The sequence below is a fragment of the Hydractinia symbiolongicarpus genome, chromosome 1, assembly GCF_029227915.1.
Source record: "Hydractinia symbiolongicarpus strain clone_291-10 chromosome 1, HSymV2.1, whole genome shotgun sequence".
Lineage (NCBI taxonomy): Eukaryota > Metazoa > Cnidaria > Hydrozoa > Anthoathecata > Hydractiniidae > Hydractinia > Hydractinia symbiolongicarpus.
The window spans coordinates 39506947-39511946 of NC_079875.1; the positions used below are offsets into that span (position 1 = coordinate 39506947).

At 36.3% G+C, this 5000-nt stretch overlaps 1 non-coding gene across 1 annotated transcript in view; it reads left to right on the plus strand.

Annotated features, from left to right (window-relative positions):
* Positions 1-4853: 4853 nt before the first annotated feature.
* LOC130661262 (small subunit ribosomal RNA) overlaps positions 4854-5000 on the plus strand; it is a 1802-nt gene continuing 1655 nt past the window's right edge. Inside the window, exon 1 of the ribosomal RNA XR_008988460.1 lies at positions 4854-5000. This exon is cut by the window's right edge and continues 1655 nt beyond it. This is a non-coding gene — a ribosomal RNA (small subunit ribosomal RNA).

Genomic DNA, 5000 nt, shown 5'->3' on the forward strand with positions numbered 1-5000 from the left:
AAAATTCAACTGCTTATCTTGATACAATAGCGGCCTCGTTTGAGCTCTAGTTTTTTTAATACGTTTTATCTGTTCTTCGTGTACCTAGTGACAGAAGGGTTTTAACAAAGAAGAAATGTAACATACAAAAAATGTCGTTGAACGAAAATACTTCAGCCAGTCAAATTTCCGTAAATTAATGGAAAATTGAAATTCAACTGCTTATTTTGATACAAGAACAGCCTCGTTTGAGTTCTTGTTTCTTTAATACCTTTTATCTGTTCCCCGTGTACGTAGTGATAAAAGGGTTTTAATAAAGAAGAACTGTAACATACAAAAAATGTCGTTGAGAAGAAATACTTCAGCACGTCAAGTTTCCGTAAAATAACCGCAAATTGAAATTCAACTGCCCGTTTTAATACAATACCAGACTCGTTTGAGTTCTAGTTTTTTTAATTCGTTTTATCTGTTCTTCGTGTACTTAGTGACAGAAGGTTTTTAATAAAGAGGAACTGTAACATACAAAAAATGTCGTTGACGGGAAATACTTCAGCAGGTCAAATTTGCGTAAAATAATGAAAAATTGAAATTTAACTGCCTGTTTTGATACAATAACAGCCTAGTTTGAGTTCTAGTTTTTTTAATTCGTTTTATCTATTCTTCGTGTACCTAGTGACAGAACGGTTTTAATAAAGAAGAACTGTAACATCCAAAATATGTCGTTGAAAAGAAAAACTTCAGCACGTCAAATTTCCGTGAAATAGCAGAAAATTGAAATTCAGCGGCTTATTTTGATACAAGAACAGCCTCGTTTGAGTTCTTGTTTTTTTAATTCGTTTTATCTATTCTTCGTGTACCTAGTGACGGAACGGTTTTAATAAAGAAGAACTGTAACATACAAAAAATGTCGTTGACGGGAAATAATTCAGCATGTCAAATTTCCGTGAAATAGCAGAAAACTGAAATTCAACTGCTTATTTTGATACAAGAACAGCCTCGTTTGAGTTCTAGTTTTTTTAATTCGTTTTATCTGTTCTTCGTGTACCTAGTGACAGAACGGTTTTAATAAAGAAGAACTGTAACATCCAAAATATGTCGTTGAAAAGAAAAACTTCAGCACGTCAAATTTCCGTGAAATAGCAGAAAATTGAAATTCAGCGGCTTATTTTGATACAAGAACAGCCTCGTTTGAGTTCTTGTTTTTTTAATTCGTTTTATCTATTCTTCGTGTACCTAGTGACGGAACGGTTTTAATAAAGAAGAACTGTAACATACAAAAAATGTCGTTGACGGGAAATAATTCAGCATGTCAAATTTCCGTGAAATAGCAGAAAACTGAAATTCAACTGCTTATTTTGATACAAGAACAGCCTCGTTTGAGTTCTAGTTTTTTTAATTCGTTTTATCTGTTCTTCGTGTACCTAGTGATAGAAGGGTTTTAATAAAGAGGAACTGTAACATCCAAAATATGTCGTTGAGAAGAAATACTTCAGCAGATCAAATTTCCGTAAAATAGCAGAAAATTGAAATTCAACTGCCGGTTTTGATACAATAACAGCCTCGTTTGAGTTCTAGTTTTTTTAACTCGTTTTATCTATTCTTTGTGTGCCTAGTGACAGAACGGTTTTAATAAAGAAGAACTGTAACATCCAAAATATGTCGTTGAAAAGAAATACTTCAGCACGTCAAATTTCCGTGAAATAGCAGAAAATTGAAATCCAACGGCTTATTTTGATACAAGAACAGCCTCGTTTGAGTTCTTGTTTTTTTAATTCGTTTTATCTATTCTTCGTGTACCTAGTGACAGAACGGTTTTAATAAAGAAGAACTGTAACATCAAAAATATGTCGTTGAAAAGAAATACTTCAGCACGTCAAATTTCCGTGAAATAGCAGAAAATTGAAATTCAACGGCTTATTTTGATACAAGAACAGCCTCGTTTGAGTTCTAGTTTTTTTAACACGTTTTAGATTTTTTGTAGACCTGAAGAATACATATGTAAAACTGTGAATATGAAGTACCACGAGATAACAACATCATAAAACGATGTTATGGGTCGCGAAAAATGCTAAAACGCATCTTTTTCCTTGTTAAAACAGCAATTGTGAGAAATTGGAAACGCTATGATTCTGCAACGTAAAGTCAAATGGCAATTATTTTCTCCAGGCGTTGAGAGGTTAACGTGGTGAGTATTTGTGTAAAATATTGCGTTCAATAATAATTGTGCAAGGCCAATATTGCATGTTAAACATGCCAATACGTGCGTTTTCACCAAATTAGGGAAAAATCGGAAAAATCGGAAATCCCGAACGACATGTCGGATTGGCTTTATATTTGGCACAATGAACCATCTTGACATGACAAAGGTTCACACGAATTTTTTTTCAAAAAAACGCTGACGTCAGCATTTTATTTGGCCTTGAATGTTTGACATTTTAGGGCTTCTGGACCCCCCGCAGAGCCACAAATCGGGAATTTGTGCTCCTACCCGGTTTTAGCCTGAAGTGTTTTACATATCTGCCAAAGATTTAAGAAATACCTTCAATATTTCAGAAGCTATAGCGATTTACCTGTTTTTAAAAAGACCAAAAAAAGTAAGGCCCCAAAACAGGTACTTCCGGTTGACCTTTGACCTCCAAATTTTGCATGGTAATAGATCTCCAAATTTGCTACCATGAAATTCTTGTCCGTTTTTTATAAAAATGCTGACGTCAGCAGTTAAAATTTTTTGAAATTTTAGAATTTATGAAGGTTTGACCGTGCACTTTGTGACGTCATAAGTCTGGTTCTAGCCAAAGTCACACAAAAATATTCCGCCATTTTTCTTAAAATGCCTTTGTTTATAAGTTTGCTTTTTATGATTTCGTTAAAACGTTGTAGTTACTGAGAAAAAATTGTCAAAAAATGCATGTAAGAACCGTCCTATACAAAACACACTGGACGGTTTCTATTGTCAAAAACATTAAACTGTTAATAACATGAGAACGAGGCTTTCCAGCACCAAGGTTCTACAGGCAATTTTTCTTCTTACTAAATGGCCTATCCACTGACAAATATCTGCATCTACTTTTAAATGTTTCACAAAAGTTATTACTATTATATAAGTAAAATGATGACATTATGTTTAATAAGAGAGTATTATCAGATACGTATGTGTGAAACGGTGAAGTCTTAAGTAATAACTGGCTTGTGGCAGCCAAGCGTTCATAGCGACGTTGCTTTTTGATCCTTCGATGTCGGCTCTTCCTATCATTGTGAAGCAGAATTCACCAAGTGTTGGATTGTTCACCCACTAATAGGGAACGTGAGCTGGGTTTAGACCGTCGTGAGACACGGTTAGTTTTACCCTACTGATGAAGTGTTGTTGCAATAGTAATTCTGCTCAGTACGAGAGGAACCGCAGATTCAGACAATTGGCATTTGCACTTGCTTGAAAAAGCAATGGTGCGAAGCTACCATCTGTTGGATTATGACTGAACGCCTCTAAGTCAGAATCCGTGCTAGAAAGCAATGATAATTACCTCTGGATAATCTTAGGCGAACAAGAATAGAACGGCTTCTGTCGTTCCTAAGTCCCAATGCACTGAGTCGGAGAAAAACCGTCGAGGTGCTGCAACTATCAAAATCTAAAATTTCCAGAGATAAATCCTATGCAGACGACTTAAACAAGAACGTGGTATTGTAAAAAGTAGAGTAGCCTTTGTGCTACGATCTTCTGAGATTAAGCCTCTGTTCGACAGATTTGTCACTTTGTGACAAGTCCTTTTTTTAACCAACTGCTTTGTACCGTGGAGTACCAGTTATCTTGTGCTTACCTGAACTTTTTTTTTAAAAAAGGTGATGCGTGCGTGCTGTACCATTCATCTTTATCACCTCGGTTTAATATTTGGAGACACAGATGTATGGATTAAAAGTGTATGGATTAAAGGTGTATGGATTACAACTGTATCGATTACAACTGTATGTATAGATTACAAGTGTATGGATTACAGCAAGAATTACGGACTAGGGCTATGTTCAGGGTTAAGGTAAAGCCTAGGCTGGGGCCTAGGGGTAATGCTACTGCTTTGGATACGGTTGTGGGTCTTTTTTTTAAAAAAAAAATTTTGGTGGTGTGGCGTACCCTCTCACTTCTTCAATTTCTCAAGCCGTTTATGTGTTATGCCGTATTTTGTTATTTTCAGGTCCCATGAGGCTTAACCGTCATAAAAATATGTTCGGAATGTTGCTGGGCCTATCAGTAACAAACGCGCATGCGTTACGGCACATTCCGGTTAACTTTAAAAAAAATCGATTTTTTTTCCTAAGTCCCCACTTTAGTGTCAGAAACTGGAAAAACGTGCTATATAATGTAGAGAGGGTAGAACAGAGAAGCAATGAGAAATGAGTGAACTCGACTAGAGTTTGGTTGTTATTGTTTCTTTGTGACACAATCTCTTATGCGTTGGTATCAGAGTTTATTTGTGTTGCTGTAAAGACTGTTGAGTTGTCATTCAGTTCTTACGGTAATACGGCTCTGGCTCAAGCAATGAAATGCAAGTCAAATTTTGTTCTTGCAGGACATTACTTATGTGTGTGCACGGGCTAACTGCTAGTCAAGTAGTAGTTTGTAGTCTCTAAAGATAGTGATATCTTTCTCATTGGTGGCTCTTGTGATGTTGGCAGATGCTGTTCAACTGATCCTGGGTTACTGAGAAGGAACGGTAGAAGGGCAAACACTCTGAAGCGTATGAATTGCAGCTATTTCTAAAGAATTGGCTACGATTTTACGTTGACGATTGTAGATACGAACGCCTGCGCCTGCAACACGTTACGTATTGCAGGTTGTAGTGTGTTTAAGTGAATGTAGCTGCTTGCTATTTCACGACCGTAGTTACCTGGTTGATCCTGCCAGTAGTCATATGCTTGTCTCAAAGATTAAGCCATGCATGTCTAAGTATAAGCACTTGTACTGTGAAACTGCGAATGGCTCATTAAATCAGTTATCGTTTATTTGATTGTACTTTACTACATGGATACCT